The 24,399-nt window shown below is 39.3% G+C and overlaps 1 long non-coding RNA gene across 1 annotated transcript in view; it reads right to left on the bottom strand.

The window, feature by feature from the left end:
* Nucleotides 1-24,399, bottom strand: part of LOC122424787 — a 35,289-nt gene that overhangs the window by 5,153 nt on the left and 5,737 nt on the right. The window contains exon 2 of the long non-coding RNA XR_006264534.1: nt 10,357-10,591. This is a non-coding gene — a long non-coding RNA (uncharacterized LOC122424787). The remainder of the gene's footprint in view (nt 1-10,356; nt 10,592-24,399) is intronic.

The following is a 24,399-nucleotide window of genomic DNA, read 5'->3' as shown; positions in this document are numbered from 1 at the left end:
AGTTGTAAGAGAAAATGGCTAAGATTTTCCAGAATTGAAAAAAAAAAACAATCACCTAAGGCATCCTAAGACTTAAAGAGCATCCCAAGATCCACTGAGGACAAACAAAAACAAATTCATGTCTAAAAGAATCATTGTAATAAAACTTCAGAAAATCAAAAACAATTAGAAAGATGGTAATGATAATCCTATATGCAAAACAGAAAAGGAGACACAGAAGTACAGAACAGACTTTTGGACTCTGTGGGAGAAGGCGAGGGTGGGATGTTTCAAAAGAACAGCATGTATATTATCTATGGTGAAACAGATCACCAGCCCAGGTGGGATGCATGAGACAAGTGCTCAGGCCTGGTGCACTGGGAAGACCCAGAGGAATCGGGTGGAGAGGGATGTGGGAGGGGGGATCGGGATGGGGAATACGTGTAAATCCATGGCTGATTCATGTCAATGTATGACAAAACCCACTGCAATGTTGTGAAGTAATTAGCCACCAACTAATAAAAATAATTGAAAAAAAAATAAAAATAAAATGAGACAAATTAGAGAACTTAAAAAAAAAAAAAAGAAAATCAAAAACAAGAAAAATTCTAAGCTACCAGAGACTAAAAGACATATTCTCACAAAGGAATTCGATTGAAAAAGACTTTCAGTCAACAATAAGAGCTAATATTTTTGAGTGGTTGCTGTGGGCTGGGTAGTATTTTAAGTATCTTTCATTTAATGTTCATAACAATCTGATGGGGAAAAAATACCCTTACTATCCCCACTGCACAGATGAATACAGAACAATGAATTAAAGACAATGGAATAATATATTCAAAGTGGTGAGGTATAAACAATTAAATCTGTAATTCTGTCTCTTACTACACCTTCTTCAAGAGTGGAGCTTGAAGGTTGTTTCTTTCCTGACATACATTTAATAATCCATAAACATGTGAAAGCTAAATAATAATACAAAAAATGTGTTAACTATAGCCATCCCAGAACTGTCATACTGGGGTAAGTTCTTCAGAGTTATATATATGGGTGTTGTGTGTGTGCAGAGGCAAGGCAGCAACTGGTGGTGAAGATATATTTTTAAACAAATCTTTGTTTTTTTCACTGCCTGACCAGATTGGTTTAAAGAAGTTATGCATTAAAATATTTGGACTAAAGTAGAGCAGTGTGTCCTCTCCAAATATCCTATAGCACAAAAGATGGTCTTCTATATCAGTAAAAAGAGAGCTTTTAAGTATTTGAAACCAAAGGAATCCAGTACAAAGGGCTCAGATGATAGAATAACTAGGGAACTGATCAGTACTATGAAGCAACTCTACATTTATCAAAAGTAAGAGAGCCATTATCAGCCTAGGGCTGGAGCGAGAAAAGTAGGAAGTGGCTGTATCACAGCTCAAGGTCCCTGGTGGGCCTTTCTGATGAGAACTGAGACCGTGGAAGGAGTGAACAATCTTCCAGGAACTGGAGCCACACAGGTATTGCAGCCATCACTGGGGCTGCCACCTGAACCAGAGCAGGTGGGTAGGTATTTTGACTTTTTCCCTTCTGGTTCTCCAGGCTTCCACATAGAGCCTTGCATTAGCTAAATCCATCTAAAAGCTGAAAGCAAGACAACCTGGGAAATGCAGTATCTTCCAATACACAACCAAGGAGAGAAGGGCAGAGAATGAATGGATCTGAGAGCAAAAGTCAAGGGATGGATTCAGCTCACCCAAGCTGATGAATTCAGGTTAAGTTGCTGCAGTGACTTTCAGCATAAGGGCAGATAAAGTGGCAGGCCTCCTTGGTGTCTGCACTGTTCTCTCACTCTGCCATCTGCCTGAGTTCCTCCACTTTAGCTGGCTTGTCAATGTTGGCTGGAAAATGGCATGTGCGTTTTGTATGTGAATGACTAAATAGACTCCTCTTTCAGGCAGAGGCATTGTTTCCTTCCAATCAGAGTCCTGTTCTACAAGCTAAAGGGAACTTCATTTAAGACCATCCATATACTGAGCTTTGTGTAATGCATATATCCGCTCAACCCCGCTATGCCTAGAAGCTAATAGCGGAACGTGAAAGTAGCTTTCTGGGTTGGAATGGTTTTTCTCATTTGTATTCTAAGTAACTCATTGAGGCAGACATCAAAACCTCCTCCTACTTCCGTTTATTTTGCTCAAGAAAATTTACAGTTCACATGACTGTTCTGCTTCAAAGAAATGAGAAATCATCAAGATACAAATTGCCTGAACTATCAAGGCAGCAGCTCAGAAAACCTAGCAGAAGGAAGAGAAATTAGGGCACATTGGAAACAGAAATGAAAAGGGTTTTTGCCATGGCTGTCTTCAACGAATACCTCCAAAGCACAAGTACAAAGAATTTTGAGAATTACTTACTTCACAAAAATTTCATCCTTTCTGAAATTTCATTTTTGAGTAAGTGAACCAGAAAAGATGTCAATGTTAAAAGTCTGTTTTCATTTAGAGCTGATGAATAAAAACTATAACATGATTTTTCTGGAATCAGATTTAAGCAATAACTAGTAGTCATCTTCATCTACCCTCAAAAGAAAAGCCTTTGAGTGAAGAATATGCAACAAATCAAACAAAAGGTGTGATTTTTTATTTAAAAGATATTGGCTATAATTTAAGCAAACTTTTTTTCCTGTTGTTCATCTTTTGATAGAGGTGAGTCATTTAATGAAATATCACTATTATTTCTGGTGGGTGTTTTGAGTGCTAGAAAATATGCTATTTTTGGTGGTGATATGGTTAATTGTTAACTAATCTGTCCAAAACTGAGGTAGATTTTATAAACTGTCCCAGTTTTTAAAAACTTCAGTGCTATCATTAGGCAATTATTTTTACTTTTGAACTGCCTGTGTTTATAAATTCTCTATTCAATGTTCAATGTATAGAGTTATTATCACTTGATCACTTATGTAAGAAAGCTTTGTTTAGTGTGTGTCTCTGTGTGTGCTTGTGTGTGTACTTCATAAAGAACATTAGCACCCTCTTCTGGATGACTTTTGAGGCTATAAAAATATTCCTACAATCTTTCTTTCATTTCTTAACAATGAACAGCTTGAATATTCATTAAATTTGCTCCTGATTAAAGCACACCCCCTAAGTAATTTAATTATACTGTATATTTCAGAAACACTGATAAGTACTAGCGTCAAAAGACATTTCATTGCTAAACATTACTCACTAGGAATAAGTGTTGGCTTATGAAAAGGGAAAAAAAATGCTGCTTCTACATTTCTCAGAATGAGTATTTGCAATGATTTAAATACACAGAGCTATGCAAGGAAGAAGGGAACGCAAGGACAGACAAGGAGAGCAGACTTGTACATTCTTCTCCCAGCTGTCAGGGCTTGAAGAAAAACGGATGCCCTCCTGTGCTTTTAATACCAGCCACTGACACAATTAAATTTTCTTTTATTGTACTGGATTTTTTAAAAGACAATCAGACACCTTTTAAATTAGACTTCCTGGAGTCCCCCAACTTCTCCTGAAATATATTGTATGAGGCTGATGATAGAGATGTATCTGAACTTGTTTGACTCATTCATTCACTCACTCATTTATGCTACAAATATTCTGTGAGCATCTCCTCCTAGAAGGCACTCCTCCAGGCACTGGAGATGCAGGGAACAGATTCAAGTTCCTGACCTTACAGAAATGACATTTCTAGTGAGGAAAGATGGTTACAATGCAGAAGTACATGCATAATGTGTCTGGTGATACATTCTATGCAGAAAAATGAGGCAGGCTGAAGGGGATCAGAAATGTGGGAGTACAGTGGCTGGGTATTTTACAAAGTGGCTGGAAAAATCCTCACTGATAACGTGACATTTGAGCAGAGACTTGAGGTCAGTGAAAGTTTAAACCTCACGGATATTCAGGGAAAGAGTATCCCAAGTGGAAGGAAGAGTACAGGCAAGCCCTCTGAGGTTGGACCCTTAATTCCCCTTAAATATTTCAAATGTGGTCTAGGGGCTCAGCACATCACAATAGTTAAGAGCCTATATGACTTTGGAATTTGAAAACTGCGATAAAGATCTGTACATTAGCCACTGACAAATGACTTGAAATCTCTGAGACTTTCTTATCTCACCTATAAAATGGGGATTTATACACTTTCCTTCTTCCCAGTGTTACTGTAAAGCTAAACGACAGTGAGGACAAGGATTAATACTGTAATTGGCATTGTAGTGAGTTCAGTAAATGTTAGCTATGACAAGGGAAAAAATGCTTCTCAGGGATACTTGAGTTTTCTATAACATTTATGTACTAATATGGATCACAAATGTTTAACTGAAATTCTCTTCTAAATATTATTTCGGAATTATAACATGAATAGAAAAATTTTTTTTTCTGTGTGCTCCCGGGCAAACTGTTTTCCTTTTTATGAACCTTACATTTTGCAAAATGAGGAAATTACATTAAACAGGTCACTTCAGTCTAAAGTCTTCAGATAGTATGAAAGCTAATACCCCTGTTTGAAAATCCCTGAAAATGAAATTTTATATTTACTTCTGATAAGGATAATGAGGGGCCTGATGACCATCAGGCTTGCTTGAGGCTGAATTATGAAGCATAGAATTCAGTCACTAATACCACTGGCTGTGGAGTGTGACAGTCAAGCCAAGGTACTATCCCAGAAGGTTGTCAAATTTACACTTACAGAGTAATGCTTTCCTGAAACTCTTGTCTTTTTAAGATATTTCCAAAGGGCTCCATCTTCCAGGTCTAAGTACAACATTTGGACTATTTCTAGGCCCCTCCTCCAGGTTAATTCTCTTTCCAAGTTCTTTTCATAAATTAGCTTAACTATGATTAGTTGATGGGTCACGGGACTCTGGGGGCAGAAGGAGAAGGCAGAGGAATGGGTCCATCTATAGCCATTTCCATAAGGAAAATGTGCTCAAAAAATGAGTTGAGGAGTCAGGAATCCACTCCATTCCTTAGAAGTCATTTTTCTCCACATTTGAAAAGCTAAGGGTCATACAGCACAGGCTTCCTTACTCATCCTTATAATCTTTAAACGGGATTAAACAGAAGTAGTCAGAGCATAGAAGGGACAGCTAAGTATACAGAGGCAGAGTAATGTACAGAGAGGCCTTGGCATTGCTAGCAATTAAGTGGCAGATCCAGCAAAATTTATTCTGAGAAATGCCATCATCTCATAACAAAAATGTCCTTCCTTTTCCTTTGCAGAATATATCAGACCTCAGAATCTGCTAATGCTGATTTTGCAACTTACTGAATGTTGACTTTGGGCAAGTTTTCCAACCTCTCTGAGTGTGAGGCTCTATTTATTTAAAAAAAAGGGTAACGATAATGACCTGGCAGCATTGCCTGGCACATAGTATGGCTTCAGTACATGGTAACAACTATTATCAAGATAAAAGGGTGGTGGTTGTATGGGATTACTCAGATTGTAAGGTACTTTCTAGCTAGGAGACAGGATGCTGATTTTGTTAAAAAAGAATAGCTAAGTATGAAGCCGAAAGGGCTTCCTTGGTGGCTCAGTGGTAAACACACCTGCCAATGCAGGAGACTCAGGTTTGATCTCTGAGTCAAGAAGATTCTCTGGAGAAGGAAATGGCAACCCACTACAGCATTCTTGCCTGGGAAATCCCATGGACAGAGGAACCTGGTTGGGGTAGAGTCCAAAGGGTTGCAAAAGAGTTGGACACGACTTGGCAACTAAACAACAACAATAACAACAACGAATAGAAAATCTAAGAAATAGAGGTGGAAAAGATCTGAAGACAAAGAAGTCAGATATTTTATGTTACATGATTAAGGGGTTGAAAAAATAATCACACAGTTGGCAATCGGTCCTCATTCAATGCTCCTAAAATTCTTACATGTCTTAGCTTCTCTGTGGCATTCTTACTGGGAGCAAATCTACTCTAATGGAAATTCTCTGAGGCAGTGACAGCATGGGACATATGAAATGGATGTTCTGCAGCACTTGAATTGAGACCAAAATCCATTGTGCTAATTAGTTATTGGAATTTTGCATAATGACACATGCTCAAGGGCCATTCATCGGCTTTGTAAGCTGTCTCACATGACTCTATCATGTAACCATTGGACTAAATGCCATTTTGATGAGAACTAGCTCTGTGTTTGCAGAGTGGAGACACCATAACATTTTTGGAGCATAATTATTACCTCTGTGTTGGTGACTCAGTTTCTCACCTTCAGACTTGTTTTGCTCCTAACCCTCCCTGTATAACAGTTACTCAGTTGAGGTCAAATGCAGAAAAGACTGGGAAGCAGTAGCGGCATTAGATTTTATACAATCTGTCTCCCAAAACAAATATCAAGCAATCAATGTATAACTCTTGAAAAAAAATTCTACTTAAACACTTTAGGCTTATTTAACACCATCTTTTCACGTCCATAAACTGTAAGCACTTGAAGGGATGCAGACTATTACATTATATACATGATAGTTAAACAAGGTCCTGCTGTAAGGCACAGGGGACTATATTCAATATCCCATGATAAACCATAATCAAAAATAATATGAAAAGAATATAGATATGTAAAACTGAGTCACTTTTCTGTAAAGCAAAAATTAAATACACCATTGTAAATCAACTATACTTTGATTTTTTTCTCAAAAAATGAACAAATAGAAAAAAGCAATTGAAGGAACACCAGGTGCAAAAGGCCAGAACATTTATGAGAATATACTCAATCTCTCTTTTAATTAGAGACATGGAGAATCAGAAAATAAAGAGATAATACTTTCAGCTAACAGGTTGGGAAAAATTTAAATAGGCGATAAAAACCTAGCAGGTGAAACAGGCACTTGTACTCAAGATTGTGGTCTTGTAGCCTTTCCGGAGGGGAGATGTGGTGATGTTCATTGACGTTTACAACACACTTGCCCTTGCTCTTTTTTCCAGGAATTCCAGTGTTAGGATTTTTATTGTCAATATTATATTTTTACATAAGTTTTTAAGCTATATGGGCAAGGATATTTATTGTAGCTTGTAGCTGTGATAATATATTACTACCTATAAAGAGTTATAAATACACATATATGAGATAACATTTAGCAATATTATCTCTTTGAGGAGGGCTATTTGCTTTCATTTCTTTCCTCTTTGGTGTACTGCATGCTTTGCTTCAGAAATCAAAGGGCAGAGTAGAATGCAAATGTCAAACAAGTAGAACACATTTGGCTTTTGAGTTTCAAAAAGTTTCAAAAGCCTTGACCCTGATATTTAGAAGCTTGTATAGTAAATGAGAAAAAACTTATCTGTCTCTCCATAGATAAAAAACTTCCTGGCTTGGGAAAGTAAGGAAGTCAGAAGGGGAGCTTGTATATAAGTTGTTACATATTATATAACTAACTTAATATTTGTATAATAAAAAAGGTGGAAAGGAGCTTCCACAGAAGGATGAGTCTGGTGGTAGGAAGTAGCAAAAGCCAGATTACTTTGCTGAGTCTTAGAGAAAAGAAAATCTGCTTCTTAGGTAAATGCCTGGAAAAGACCAAACCTTCCCCCATCCCCATCTCCCTTTTAAGAGTATCCTGACATAGTGCTCAAAGAGTAAGGATGGAATGGCTGCCTGGTGCAACTAAAAGATGGGCCTGAGAGAGTCTGCAATATCTCCCCCAAACCACAGCATGGCACAATAATCCCTTATGTGTGATAGTGGCACAGATGGGCGTAGGAGATTCGAAGGATATAATGGGACTGGGGTGGGACTCAGGGATGATCATCAGAGATCTACATGGATCAGAGATGGAGGACCAGATGGGACAAATACACCTCAGCATCTGTCAGCATGAAAACTCAACAATCAAAGACAAGACTCTGTAGACACAACCTCTGTTCTACATAAGCCTCATAGAACTCCACTAAATGTCAGACTTGGAATTGGCAGAGATTAAGTTTGGACTACACATATTAAAAAGGAGACACATTACCTTGCCAACTAAGGTCCATCTGGTCAAGGCTATGGTTTTTCCAGGGGTCATGTATGGGTATGAGAGTTGGACAGTGAAGAAAGCTGAGCACCGAAGAATTGATGCTTTTGAACTGTGGCATTGGAGAAGACTCTTGAGAGTCCCTTGGACTGCAAGGAGATCCAACCAGTCCATCCTAAAGGAGATCAGTCCTGGGTGTTCATTGGAAGGACTGATGCTGAAGCTGAAACTCCAGTACTTTGGCCACCTCATGCGAAGAGTTGACTCATTGGAAAAGACCCTGATGCTGGGAAAGATTGAGGGCAGGAGGAGAAGGGGGTGACAGAGGATGAGATGGCTGGATGGCATCACCGACTCGATGGGCATGAGTTTGAGTAGACTCCGGGAGTTGGTGATGGACAGGGAGGCCTGGCATGCTGCGATTCATGGGGACGCAAAGAGTAGGACACGACTGAGCGACTGAACTGAACTGAATTGAACGCAGGGGAATAGAATCCTAAAATAAAATGAAGCTGAACTAAAGAAAAATAAAGATAACTGAATGTCTTCCTTGTTTGAGTTAGTGGGATGAGAGAGTCTCTCAATACACCATGAAGTAATATATATCTGTTGAAAATAATGAGGCAAGTATATGCACTCTGATGTGAAAGATCTGCAAGATAAATTTTAAATTAAAAAGGCAAAAGAAAGAAGGATGTGAGCAGTGTGCATTGCATTAGCATAAAAATATTATATGTTCTAAGTGTTCCCAGGATATTAGTAGAAATGATTAACTGTGATTTGCTCTAGAGACTAAAAATCTTCATCTGATGCAATTATATAAAGATTTCTTTTAAACCAAGAGCTTATATTATTTTATAATACATATTTATCATTTATAATAAAATTTCCTTTTTATCCTTATGCCATGTTTTGTGATCCATTACATTTAATTAGAACTCCATTTATGTAGCCTTTATTTCAACAATTTCTGAATATAGGATGAAAAGATGTCTTCAATATTTTTTGAGTGTAGCATAAAGCTGCCAAAGAGATTTTTTTTTCCAGTGAGAAGGAATGTTGCAATGTATCTTAAGGATAATTACCCTCTCACCATCATTTCTGTAAAAGTTGATATGCAAACTTTTCTCACCACAAAGCTACAGAAAACTTTCCTAAAAATGTGTCAATAACCAGAATAAGGATGCATGATTCAAAGGGCTGCACAAAGTCACACATCTTCATACACTCTAGCATGCAGTCAAGCATGCAGGTCACAGACCCTGAGAACAGCATCAAAATTTACATATGTAGTTAAAGAATGGTTCCTTCAAAGTCATCCTACAGTTATTTTAAGCCATGGAAAACATTCAGTAAGTCATTTTTGGGGGGCACTGCATTCAGAGTTTATGGCACATGTTATGAATGACCTAGACATTCAAATCATCACTCTTTAGGATAAATTCAAATATAAATTTTAATAGCAGTCAAAGGTCATTTGGACTCAAGTATGGTGAATAAGGGAGTCACTAGATTTAGTTAATAAATTTACAGTAAAAAAAGAAGTATGGTACAACTGCAAAACAACATGACCACTCTATAAACTCTTAAGGAAAAAATGCCTAGTCTCCAAAGAAACTTCAATGTTTTAAAAACTACAGCATCCTTAGAACAACTGCATTGCCTTCCTACAGACTACTGTAAATTAATTCTGATGAACACATTTTAACCTGTTAAAAAACAACTTAATGACTTATAGTAGCATTCTCTACAATTATTTCACAATATGGAACTACAAGATTTTTAAAGCTCTATTTCTAAATACATTAGATCAGCATTTACGGTGGGTCATGAAACTAATTGAGTGGTGGGAACCAATGTTAAAAATACAGAAGAGGAACTTCCTTGGTGGTTCAGGGGTTAAGACTCTAGGCTCCCAATGCAGGAGGCTCGGTTTTGATCCTTGGTCAGGGACGTAGATCCCACATGCCACAACTAAGAGCCCACATGCCACAACTAAAGACCCTGCATGCCACAATTAAGCCAAATAAAAGAAATAGAAGAACACCACCAGAGTGTCTCAAATGCAGTTGGTGTGGATATGATTTTATCAAACTGCTTCTCTTATGCATTTTTAGACAAGCATTCATTATTCAGCAAAAACGTATTCACCAAACACAATACACTGTCAGCCATCTGGACCGCCAGCTAGTCCTCTCTCAACTAGATAATCTCTAAGGTTCTTTTAACCTTAACATTCTCTGGGATATTGAAGTGCAAGTTTAATCGCCTTTTCTAAATTTTTTGAGATAATTTTTAGTGATTACTGTGTGCTCACCTCTGTGAATATGTCAGTATCTCATTTAATCTTTTTTCCAATTAAAATTGCTGCAAAACAAACCATTCTAAAACACAGTGGCTTAAAACCACAAAATCACTTACTCAACTGACCAGCTTTGAGCTCAATCAGCAATCAGCAGAGAAGGTCCCTGTCTGTTCCTCGGTGTGTCAGTTGGAGTAGCTTCACTGGGACTGCGGAATCCACCTTCAGGATGTATCACTGCATGGCTGGCAAGCTGGTGCTGGCGGCCAGCTGGGAGCTCATGGCCAAGGGCAACAAGACACCACTCATTTTAATGAGTATCCAGGACTTCTTCTTGCCGTGGTGGATGGGTTCCTAGAACACGCATCCCAAGATATAGTAAGTGGAGCTGCTAGTTTCTTAAGGCTCCAGAACATGACATTGGTGAAGTGACTGTAAGGTCTAGATTAGCAGGAGGAGGAGCTTCCCTGATAGCTCAGTTGGGAAAGAATTGGCCAGCAATGTAGGAGACCCCAGTTCAATTCCTTGGTTGGGAAGATCTGCTGGAGGAGGGATAGGCTACCCACTCCAGTATTCTTGGGCTTCCCTTGTGGCTCAGCTGGTAAAGAATCCAACTGCAATGCAGACCTGGGTTCAATCCCTGGGTTGGGAAGATCCCCTGGAAAAGGGAAAGGCTATCCACTCCAGTATTCTGCCCTGGAGAATTCATGGACTATATAGTCCATGGGGTCACAAAGGGTCAGACATGACTGAGCAATTTTCACTTACTTAAATAGGAGGAAATATTGACTTTACTCCTTGATGAGAGAAATGTGTAAAAATTGGGGGCGGGGGGATGTTTCAAACTGCCACATCTTCAAAGAACCATGTAAGGTATATTTTACAGTAATACATCCCAATATTATAGATAATGCAACAGACACAAAGAGTGATTCAGTAATTTCCCCCAAAGTCACAGTTTGTACAGGTCACCTAAGACCTGAGCCCAGGTCTTTCAGTCTCTAAAGCCAGGATCCAGGTACTCCACTATTCTGTCTCTTCCTGTGATTAGTGCTCAAAAAACACTACATTCTTCATAATTTATAGCCAGAACTTGTTGCTTGAGGGTAAAAGACCCAGACGTTCCATGAATTGAGAAAAACATGGGTAGGGATTTGATCTGATAGTGAGTAGGTGAAAAGGTGAAGGAACTCAGTGATCTCTGGAAGAAATATGGGACAATAAGCAGACACAGCATCAATACGATGCTTGAATTGAAGCAAAATAATAATACATGAAAACATCACTCTTAACTTTATAACCTTTTTGAAAAAATTATTCCAGACAGAAATACACATGTCCCTTAAGCATCCATTGAAATTCTATGAGCCTTTAAGAGGAAAAGTGCTCTAAGTGAAAAGTAATTTTATTATAAGCCAAAACAACCTATCAGCATATAGCAGGAGTGTGTTTTTTCCTTATGTTTCCAGAACTGAATACTAAACAGGGTCTAGTATTCTTTTCTTCTGTGATGTGAGATATAAGTGGTACTTAGATATTCAACATGAAACTCAATTCCAACCTTTGAGAATAACCCTTGCTCTCTAACACAAAATACAAAAATATTAAAAATTCAGCAGAATGCAAGACACATTACTGGCCTGTTGACAGAACAAATTCCTTCCTAGATGGAAAACACAGGAGTCTTTCAAATTCACAGAAATAATTTAAATGTGTTTTCAAGTGTTCAGGGTATAGCGGCAGTTTGGTTTTCAATGACATTCTTTAACTTCTAAAGGTGTGCTTTCTGGTCTTGTTTTTTTTAAACTTTTTAATCCTAAGATACAATGTAAAGACTGTTTTCATTTTTCAGTCAGTAATAAAAATCTTGGCCTCTGTGATGTTCAGTACACTAACATGTAGAGAAGAGGACAATGTATTTGATCACCAGATTTTCACACTCCGTCTGCACTGCTGGGACAATGCTTGTTGCATTTCTTCTTGCAACCTCAGTATTTCATATTGCATTTATTCTAAGCAGGCATTTAAGAAATAATTGTTAAGGGAATAAGACATTCCATTTAAGAAACAATATTTACTCACAGTCTGTGTCCACTTAATTGATTTAAATCAAATTCATTAATATTTAAAAATACATTCTACCTTGCCTCCCTTAGTTGTTATAGAGCAGTAGGCACGTTAGAGACCATCTCTTCCACACCTTTGTTACAAACAAGGAAACTGAGCCTCGGCTCACAGGATCTATCCAATTTGGCCCAAGTGCACACGTGCTGCAGACACTTAAAGCAGGCAGAGCCCCACCCAAGTGAACAAGGACTGTTCTGTCTTCATTATCAACATGAAAGGGAAACATGCTACCACTTAGCAAGCCACACATGAGCAGCCAGTGTTCTCCCAAGTGGGATGTGGCCTGGAAAAGAGGAGAATTTGTCACATAAACAAATTCAAGCGTTTGTGATTTCTTTTCTCTTTTTCTTTTTTTTAAGTACCATTGACCTTTACATTATTCTCATTATCTTTACATCCCCCCTTTTTTGAGTACAACATTCAAGTGTGGAAGAGATCAGGTGTCTGTTGTGTTTACTACAATCGTGGCTGGTATCTGGTAGCTTAATAGGAAGAAAACAAATGTAAAGCTGCATTGTTACAACATCTCCGCCCCTCAGTCTCACTTGTTCCAGATACAGTAAGTCCTCTATATACAAATGAGTGCTGTTCCGAGAGCACATTTCTAAGTTCATTTTGTTTGTAAGTCCAACAAAGTTAGCCTAGGTATCCAACTAACCCAACGATTGCTTCCAGACTACTGTGCTTCAAATAACGACACTGCAACGCTGTACTCTGTACAGTCATTGTTGTTGACCCACTCAGTCCTGTCTGGCTTTTTTGTGACCCTATGGACAGAAGTCCACCAGGCTCCTCTGTCCATGGGACTCTCCAGGCAAGAATACTGGAGTGAGTTGCCATTTCCTTCTCCAGGGGAATCCTGACTCAAGGATCGAACCCACATCTCCTGCATGCAGGTAGATTCTTTACGGCTGAGCCATCCCACTCTATACAGTACTATAAAGTACACAAAAGCAACCACCTGTAGAAGATATAAGCATGTGACAATGTACACCAGACATGTGAACTAACTTATGTGATTAGACACGTGAACACACATTCACATCTTTCAAAGTTTGCAACTTGAAGGTTCGTACATAGGAGACTACTGTACATGTTACATCTATGAAGTATGGCTTCCCAAATCTGCTCAAGAAGGACAACACTTAGGGAACCATGAAGATAGCTTCACTTATTTTAAAATCAGTAGAAGAAACACAATCCAGATTGGATTATGTTCATCTTTATACCAAGAGAGTCACAAAATACAATCATTAATGTTTTTGTAGAGAAAGGGCTCATGAAGGCAAAACTTCCTGGGGCCCATGAAAATCCTGATGTGGTCCTGGGCTCTCCTGGGCTGCTTCATGAACTGGTGATGCTATAGAAGTGCACCGACTTCGCTGAAAATCCACAGGCAGGAAGCTGGAGCTCAAACGCTGTCCCAGCAGTTGGAAGAAGTGAGCTGACATCTGGCTCCCGTCTGAGAAATATCCTGGGTTACCTAACTGTGGAGAAGTTAAAGCCAGTGGTGGAAACTGTGGAAACTTTTACTCGGTTTTGCCATTTTGATGGTTATGTGGGACAGACAAGTTGACATCTTGCAATGAAGACAATTACGAATGACCATCTAACATTTTATTAAAAGAGCATCCAGTCATGGTTGAGGTTTGTTTCAGGGGGCCTGAGGGAACACCCCCGCCAACACCATCAAATAAACTTTAAAGGGGTCATGGGAAGGGAAGCAAAGCAAAGCTAACCCCAACAATTTGTGCAGTATCATTCATTTCAGCAAAAATATTCTGATGTGGTTAATAACTTCAGAAATGGTTTCATAAATTCAGATTTCCTGTCACTTGAATATTCATTATTTCACACCATGGAATAATCAATCATTCTTCATGAAAACAAACATAAAATGAGCACAGAATGTAACTCATGATTTTACATGCAAGTCATAAGTAGGGGGAAAGAGTTCCTTGAAGAGTCTTTATAAAGAGGAAGGTGCCGGTCAAGGATAACGTGACATCCAGGCAGCAAAAGGAGTGGCCTGGGTGGAACTGAACAAATTTCCATTTCATGTTGTAAATTGCTGATGACATTAATCAGTCCATTCTTGAGACATGCATTTTATTGTGATTGTTTATATAAAAACAGCCATGGAAAATATGTAATATTTTTAAAATTTAGAGAACTTAATATTGGCAAGAGGAGCAGGGGGTGACAGGATGAGATGTTAGATGGCATCACCAGCTCAATGGATTCATGAGTTTGAGCAAGCTTCAGGAGACAGTGAAGGACAGGAAGCCTGGCGTACTACAGTTCATGAGGTCAAAAAGAGTCGGACACAGCTTAGTGGCATAACAACAACAATACTGAACCTGTTTTAATATGGGGGAGTTGAGCGGAACTGTTTAGCACTCAAAATGAATGTACCAAATATGCTATTTTTTAAAAAATATCTTCACTGTGTCAATCTTCAATTTCTAGATTATTTTATTTGTGTGAAATATTTGTGAAAAGATTTTTTAAAAGGCTAGGAGGCCCAGGTTCACTCACTGGGTCAGGAAGACCCACTGGAGAAGGGAATGGCTCCTTACACAAGCATTCGTGCTTGGAGAATTTCACAGGCAGAGGAGCTTGCTGGGCTACAGTCCACGGGGTCACAAAGAGTCAGACATGACTGATCGACTAACACCCACCCACCCACACACACACACACACACAATAACAATAATAATAATAAATGACTAAAATCCATTTGTATATTTAAATCTATTCTCCAATTATAAGCATAAATTCCATTTTCCTAATAATATAAATACATGATTTGCTCATGAATAAGGAAATTAACTAATGATGGATTTTCCTCACAAATGCTTGACCATGGAAAGGTAGCTGTGAGTGTACATATTGAAAGGAATATTCAAACAACTGCTTTTAAAATATGGAAAGTCTCATCATTCCTTTATGGTTCATTTCTTAAATTACTGTCTCTAATGATCATTTCTCAGGTACAAAGGAATTGAAAAATATTTGCAGATGGAAACACTGCTAGATAAGGATCTTCCTTTTGTAAGGATCTTCTTGAGTAAAAATACCCAACTACTGCCCTTCACAGAACTGATACTCTAAGCTATTCCATCTTCTTTAATACTATCCCATTCAAAAAATTAGTTTGAATCATTCTACATTTATTTGTCACCTAATAGGTGACAGACACTGAGTTTAACAATGAACGGACTACAAATATGAGGAATCCATATTTTCTACCTTTAAAGAAATCCTTTATTCATGCAACAAACAAATATTTCATGCAAAGATGGGCACAATAAAGGACAGAAATGGTATGTGTAATGGTGAAAGCAGATGATATTAAGAAGAGGTGGCAAGAATACACAGAACTATACAAAAAAGATCTTCATGACCCAGATAACCACAATGGTGTGATCATTCACCTAGAGCCAAACATCGTGGAATGTGAAGTCAAATGGGCCTTAGGAAGCATCACTATGAACAAAGCTAGTGGAGGTGATGGAATTCCAGTTAAGTTATTGCAAATCCTAAAAGATAATGCTGTGAAAGTGCTGCACTCAATATGCCAGCAAATTTGGAAAACTCAGCAGTGCCCATAGGACTGGCAAAGATCAGTTTTCATTCCAATCCCAAAGAAAGGCAATCCCAAAGAATGTTGAAACTACCACACAATTGCACTCATCTCACACGCTAGCATTAGCTCAAAATTCTCCAAGCCAGGCTTCAACAGTATGTGAACCATGAACTTCCAGATATCCAAACTGGATTTAGAAAAGGCAGAGGAACCAGAGATCAAATTGCCAACATCCATTATCAAAAAAGCAAGAGAGTTCCAGAAAAACATCCACTTCTGCTTTATTGACTATGCCAAAGCCTTTGACTGTGTGGATCCCAACAAACTGTGGAAAATTCTTCAAGAGATGGGAATACCAGACCACCTGACCTTCCTCCTGAGAAATCTGTACGCAGGTCAAGAAGCAAAAGTTAGAACTGGACATGGAACAACAGACCGGTTACAAATTGGGAAAGGAGTACATCAAGGCTGTATATTGCCATCCTGCTTATTTAACATATATGCAGAGTACATCATGAGAAACGTTGGGCTAGATGAAGCACAAGCTGGAATCAAGATTGCCAGAAGAAATATCAATAACCTCAGATATTAAGATGGCACCACCCTTATGGCAGAAAGCAAAGAAGAACTAAAGAGTCTCTTGATGAAAGTGAAAGAGGAGAGTGAAAGTTTGGCTTAAAACTCAATATTCAAAAAACTAAGATCATGGCATCTGGTCCCGTCACTTCATGGCAAATAGATGGGGAAACAATGGAAACAGTGAGAGAGTTTATTTGGGGGGGGGGGGGCTCCAAAATCACTGCAGATGGTGACTGCAGCCATGAAACTAAAAGACAGTTGCTCCTTGGAAGAAACTATGACCAACCTAGACAACATACTAAAAAGCAAAGACATTACTTTGCCAACAAATGCCCATCTAGTCAACACTATGGTTTTTCCAGTAGTCACATATGAAAGTGAGTTGGACTATAAAGAAAGCTGAGCACCGAAGAATTGATGCTTTTGAACTGTGGTGTTGGAGAAGACTCTTGAGAGTCCCTTGGACTGCAAGAAGATCCAACCAGTCCTAAAGGAAATCAGTCCTGGGTGTTCATTGGAAGGACTGGTGCTGAAGCTGAGCTCCAATACTTAGGCCACCTTATGCAAAGAACTGACTCATTGGGAAAGACCCTGATGCTAAGAGAGATTGAAGGTGGGAGGAGAAGGGAACAGAAGAGGATGAGATGGTTGGATGGCATCACCGACATGATGGACATGAGTTTGAGTTAACTCCAGGAATTGGTGATGGACAGGGAAGCCTGGTGTGCTGCAGTCCATGAGGTTGCAAAGAGTCGGACACAACTGAGTGACTGAACTTAACTATTCTGGGCTGGATCTCCTGTGGGAGTTGGAGACAGAAGAATGGCAGCCAAAGTTTTGCCCATGTGGAGGTTGTACAATCTAGTGTGAAAGTAAATACTGGAAAAGAAATTTAAGCATAACTGTTGAACAGAAGTACAGGATGTTATAAGAGCACATGATAGGGACACCTAATGTGTTTGGAACATGAGGTAAGGCTCTTATGTTGACAGCAGACAATACATTAAAATAACTATAATAAATCCAGAGGATTATAAGTGGTAAAAGAAACATATTAAAGTACAAGGAACAAGAGTGACCACTTGTAATTGGCACATGACTAAAGATGGTAGAAATCTGAAAGCCTTCCTAGAGTCAACATCATTTTGAATTGGGCAAAGAAAGGCATTTTATTAGGGCATGGTTTAAGATAAACTGACAACTCCTGAAGCAAACTGCAAAACATAGCGATGTGAACAAAGTACTACTGTTACTAAAAATGCACGTATGTGTGACCGATGCACAGTGAGGCCAAGCAATACCAAAACATCACAATTTGCAAGAGAGAAAGGTGTACAGGGGGCCATGCAAGGAGATACGTGACTCATGTCTTAAAAACCCCAAACTCCCTGAAAACTTTCAGCAAAGCCCTTTCATAGGAAAGGTGAGGAAGGAGGGTGGCTAGTTGTTGCCAACTTCTTGGTGTCAGAATACCTGTTCTTGAAGTCAGATTACTGTCAGGTGACAATGTCCCTGTAAGTCTCCACCAAACAAATGTTATTCTCTGTTCTGACAAAAAAGGGCCAGATCCCCTGGCCCTTTCACTCTCTGAGGTCCCAGTCCTGACTGAGAGGAGGCAGGTCTCAGAAGGGTGCTCCCTCAGGGTGAGGTCCCCAGATGTTGTCCAGCTGTAATCATTGGAGGAGCCAGGTGCCCAACCTAACTGCCCTTGGGCTCCTCAATTCAGTCAGTTCAGTCACTCAGTCATGTCTGACTCTTTGCGACCCCATGGACTGCAGTATGCCAGGCTTCCCTGTCCATCACCAATTCCTGGAGCTTACTCAAATTCATGTCCATCGAGTTGGTGATGCCATCCAACCATGTCCTCTGTCGTTCCCTTCTCCTCCCACCTTCAATCATTCCGAGTATCAGGGTCTTCCCCAATGAGTCAGCTCCTCACATCAGGTGCCCAAAGTATTGGAGCTTCAGCTTCAGCATCAGTCCTTCCAATGAATACTCAAGACTGATTTCCTTTAGGACTCGTTGGGTATCCTTTCAGTCCAAGGGACTCTCAAGAGTCTTCTCCAACACCACAGTTCAAAGGTATCAATTCTTCGGTGCTCAGCTTTCTTTATAGTCCGACTCTCATATGCATACATGACTACTGGAAACATCATAGCTTTGACTGGATGGACCTTTGTTGGCAAAGTAATGTCTTTGCTTTTTAGTATGTTGTCTAGGTTGGTCATAGCTTTTCTTTCAAGGAGCAAGTGTCTTTTAATTTCATAGCTGCAGTCACCATCTGCAGTGATTTTGGAGCCCCCAAAAATAAACTCTCTCATTGTTTCCATTGTTTCCCCATCTATTTGCCATGAAGTGATGGGACCAGATGCCATGATCTTAGTTTTTTGAATGTTGGGATTTAAGCCAATCTTTTCACTCTCCTCTTTCACTTTCATTAAGAGACTCTTTAGTTCATTTTCGCTTTCTGCCATAAGGGTGGTGTCATCTGCATATCCAAGGTTATTGATATTTCTTCTGGCAATCTTGATTCCAGCTGTGCTTAATCCAGTCCAGCATTTCACATGATGCACTCCACGTATAAGTTAAATAAGCAGGGTGACAATATACAGCCTTGACATACTCCTTTCCCGATTTGGAACCAGTTTCTTGTTCCATGTCTAGTTCTATCTTTTGCTTCTTGACCTGCGTACAGATTTCTCAGGAGGCAGGTCAGGTGGTCTGTTATTTCCATCTCTTAAAGAATTTTCCACAGTTTGCTGTGATCCACAGCAAATCAAAGGCTTTGGCATAATCAATAAAGCAGAAGTAGCTGTTTTTCTGGAATTTTCTTGCTTTTTTGATGATCCAACGGATGTTGGCAATTTGATCTCTGGCTCCTCTGCCTTTTCTAAATCCAACTTGAACACGTGGAAGTTCATGGTTCATGTACTGTTGAAGCCTGGCTTGGAGAATTTTGAGCATTACTTTGCTAGGGTGTAAGATGAGTGCCAGCCTATGAGCTGGGCTCCTCAGGCCAACCAAATGGGCAGGGGCAGGTCCCACAGACTGCATTCCATGCAGACAGCTGCTACTAGGTCCCTAAGACAGGGCTGACAGTGATGTTCACTTCCACCTCAAGACCTGGCCTGGGCAGTGGGCGGCTGTGGCGAGGGCTCTGGAGCCCTGCAAGACACAGCCCCCAGCCATTTTCTGGGGGAGGCCTACATGGCAAGTGTGGGATCCAACTCTTAGCTCACTCTCTGCCTGATGACTGCCACTTCCCTGACAGCTGGCTGCATCCCCTCACCAAAGTTGCTCCTTGAGAGTTGGTTGCTTGTGGGTGGGGCCCACTGGAGCACTGACTAATGACTGAGCAGGACCACTAACGGTCACTCCTTGACAGTTGGTTGCTGTGGACAGGGCCAGGGCATTGACAAATGGCTGAGCAGGACCACTAACGGTCACTCCTTGACAGTTGGTTGCTGTGGGCAGGGCCAGGGCATTGACCAATGGCTGAGCAGGACCGCTAACGGTCGCTCCTTGACAGTTGGTTGCTGTGGGCAGGGCCAGGGCATTGACCAATGGCTGAGCAGGACCACTAACGGTCGCTCCTTGACAGTTGGTTGCTGTGGGCAGGGCCAGGGCATTGACCAATGGCTGAGCAGGACCACTAACGGTGGCTCCTTGACAGTTGGTTGCTGTGGGCAGGGCCAGGGCATTGACCAATGGCTGAGCAGGACCACTAACTGTCACTCCTTGACAGTTGGTTGCTTGTGGACGGGGACCACTGTGGCACTTATTAATAGCTGAGTGGGACTTGTTGCCTGGAAACTGTGCAGAGTAATGGCACATAGTGATGGCCATGTGCTAAGGACTGTGCTCAGCTACGCTCTGTTATACTACCTTATAACACATCTGAGGTCAGACCACTCTATTATTTTCCAAACTTTACTTTCATCTCTGGCTCCAAGATGGCTGCTCCTGCTGCTGTCATCACATATGAATCTTAGCCAGCAGGAAGACAGAAAGGAAGCAGACTGGTATGAAATGACAAGGAAAAGTGACCATCATAAAATTTAGGTTGTGTAACAATGTATATGGTATTATCTCATTTCTACAAAATATAACATGTATACTATTTGAAATATATATAATGTGTATATTATGTTTTTGGTATGTATATATAACATGCATGTATGTTGGCTCAGTGGTAAATAATCCACAAGGTGTGTGTGAGTGCAGGCAAAGATGCTTCAGTTGTGTCCAACTCTTTGCGACCCTATAGACTAGCCCACCAGCTCCTCTGTCCATGGGAAGCTCCAGGCAAGAATACTGGAGAATCTCTTAAAACCCACATCTCTTATGTCTCCCACATTGGCAGGCAGGTTCTTTACCACTAGTGTCACCCGAGAAGCCACCAATGTAGGAGATGCAAGTTCAATCTCTGTGTCAGGAAGATCCCCTGGAGAAGGAAACGGCAACCCACTTTAGTATTCTTGCCTGGAAAATCCCATGGACAGGGGAGCCTGGTGGACTACACTCCATGGGACTGTGGAAGAGTCAGACAGGACTTAGCAGCTAAACAACATGTATCTGTATACAAGAAGAGTGTATATTCCTCTGGGCAATGCAAGTAGCAGGTAGAAAAGAGGGATTTCTACTTTAAGTAGTTCTAAACTATGTGAAATTTTATATGTATTACTCATAAAAACATCTGTAAACTAAAGACCGGCTACCAGAAGTGTTAATCTTTTTCTCTCCATGAACTTTCCATTAACACAAACATACACATTAAAAAAAAATGATTACCTTTAATTGACTGTTATATAGAGATTAAAAACCATCAGATAAAATTACATTTTTCTCTTGGTTAATTTAATGATCATGCTAAGGAAAAAGTACTCCAATGTTCATTTCAATAAATGAAAACTTTCACAAACACGCTCCGTTTCTTATTCTACCACTGAGCATAATAGGTCCTTGGCGAGAGAAATAATAGTACCAAATAGTTATTAACATTTTCTTAAACTTCAAGATGTCAACCAAGCATTGCTAGATCTATCATATTTTTAAATGAAGACTTATTTTAGAGCCGTTTCAGGTTCACAGCAAAACTGAGCGGAAGGAACAGAGATTTCTCATATACCCCCTAGTCACCCCCCAACAAGCAGAGTCCCCCCCATGATCAATTTCTACTATCTTGGTAATATAATTTTTGCAGTTGATGAAGCTATACTGACATGTCATAATCACCCAAAACCCATAGTTTACATTACCGTCACTTTTGGTGCTGTATATTACATGGATTTAGAAAAATGTAAAATGACATGTATCCATCATCATGGTATCATTCGGAGTATTTTTACTGCCTTAAAAATCCTGTATATGCCACCTTTTCATCCCTCCCTTCACCCTAACTTCTGGAAACCACTGTTGTTTTTCCTGTTTCCATAGTTTCACATTTTCCAGAATGTCATATGGCTGGAATTATACAGTATATAGCCTTTTCATATTGACTCCCAATGTTTAAATATACATTTAAGGTTCCTCCATGTCTTTTTATGAAACAAGAGCTCAATTTGTAAAATATCAGTTGTGTTCCTATCACGTTATTATAGCATTTAATGTCCTGTAACACTAAGATATATTTTGGATATATTGAAAATAAATGAGAACGGTGCTTTTCTTGAAAACAAACGATGTTCCAAAAAATATTACTAGTAAAACTGAAATGAAAAAGACATATAAAGATTGAGAATGTAGAATGCATAGGAATAAACTTAACCAAGGAGGTAAAATTATGAAATGCTGCTGAAAGAAATCAAAGAAGACATACACGAGGAAAGACAAATGTGTTCAAAGATTAGAACCCTTACTAAGGTTAAAAATGTCCACAGCACCCAAAGCAATCATACAATCACCCTAAGCCCATGAGCACTGTTCACAGAAACAGAAAAAAAGATTTTTTTAATTGATATGGAACCATAAAGACTTTAAATAACCAAAATGATCTTTAGAAGGAAGAACTAAGCTGAAGGTACCATACTTTCTAATTTCAAAAATACATCACTAAGTTTCAGCAATTAAACAGTTGGTACCCACATAAAGACAGACACAGACCAATGGAACAAGAGAAGCCAGAAATAAACAAAGGTGTACACATTTACCTGATCTTCGACAAAACTGTCAAGATTACATAATCAGGAAAGGGCAGTCTCTTCAACAAAAGGTGCTGGGGAGACTGGTTATCCGAATGTTCTAATCACAATTTTAAAAAAAAAGATGAGAATGCGGGTAATCAGTTCCCTAATATCTAATCAGGGAATTGGGGTTGATAATGAAATAAAAGGCTCATCAATATCTCTAGTTTCCAGTTATGGTCTGAAGGATGAATATTTTATACTTCGGATAATAAGAAAGTATAAAATAAGTTCAAACTCTCGAGAACTATTAGCTTCAAATTTGGCTTCACTTCCATTTAGTTGTATGAACTTGGGCAAGGAATTAATTTGTCCATGCTTCAGTTTCATTATTTGTGAAATATGCATAATAACTAACTCATAGTGTTATAAGGAGCTTATCATAGTGCCTGGAACATAGGAAACTCTCAAAAGAAGTAACCTACAATGAGGCTGTTGATGGTATCTGTTGATCATGGTTTGGCGGGGGGAAATGCATTCATTTTCTGTCTTCTCTCCCTCTTTCTCTCTTCTTTTTTTTTTCTTCCTTCCTTCCTTTTTTCTTTTTTTAACCTGTCTTCTATTTCTGGCAGACAGCCTATGTAATTGTACCTTTCTTCTGGGTATTATTTGCCAAGCAGGTGTAAAGTGCAGTGCAATATAATTTAGTAAAACCTAATTTTAGGTATTAAATGTGTGCTTCTCTCTGTGTGTCTCCAGCAGAATCCTCGCACAGCTGTCAAGCCATGTGAAAGAACCCAGACCAACAGAGCATATGACCATGAAGGACCAAAGAAGTCAATTTTCTAACGTCTCATAGTTGACTTAATTTGTTTTTTACTTAAAGGTTTAGATTAGGAAGGAATAAGTAAATGTATTCTTATAATTACTGAGCAGGGTAAGGTTTTCTTTTGCCTCGTTCAGAGCAGATGCAAAAGCCATTTTGTCATATTGCAACACAAGGTCTACAGACCATCTGGAGAATCTATTAAAATGGAAAGGATTCAGTACAATTTGGATTACATGCTTTTAATAAAGATATGAGAGAATCCATCTGATCTTTACTATCTTCATCATCTGTAAGTTTTTTATATGTAAATATTTCTTTCTTAAAACAAGAATAAAATTATTAGAGACTGCAAACACTGCCAAATAAAACTATTTTTTAAAGAAAACCATAAAAATTTCCTTCCAAAACTCCACTTACAAAATCAAGGAAATTAAAAAAAAAAAAAACTTTCATATTGAATTGCTATTTTTTAGGAGGTATATCTGGAGAAGGCAATGGCAGCCCACCTCAGCACTCTTGCCTAGAAAATCTCATGGACAGAGGAGCCTGGTGGGCTGCAGTCCATGGGGTCACTAAGAGTCGGACATGACTGAGAGACTTCACTTTCACTTTTCACTTTCATGCATCGGAGAAGGAAATGGCAACACACTCCAGCGCTCTTGCCTGGAGAATCCCTGGGATGGGGGAGCCTGATGGGCTGCCGTCTGTGGGGTCACACAAAGTCGGACACAACTGAAGCGACTTAGCAGCAGCAGCAGGAGGTATATCAGGAAGACGTCCCCTAAAAATGTTTTGAATGACCTGATATTCTTAACCAAAAAGAGAAGAATTTGAGTGAAAAATAAAACAGAATTCTGAAAAGAAGAAAGAAAAGAGAAGAAAATGAATGATTTTTCTAAAATGTTTACTGTAAGTA

Source organism: Cervus canadensis, chromosome 22, assembly GCF_019320065.1.
Source record: "Cervus canadensis isolate Bull #8, Minnesota chromosome 22, ASM1932006v1, whole genome shotgun sequence".
Lineage (NCBI taxonomy): Eukaryota > Metazoa > Chordata > Mammalia > Artiodactyla > Cervidae > Cervus > Cervus canadensis.
This window is presented reverse-complemented; position numbering and strand designations above follow the sequence as displayed.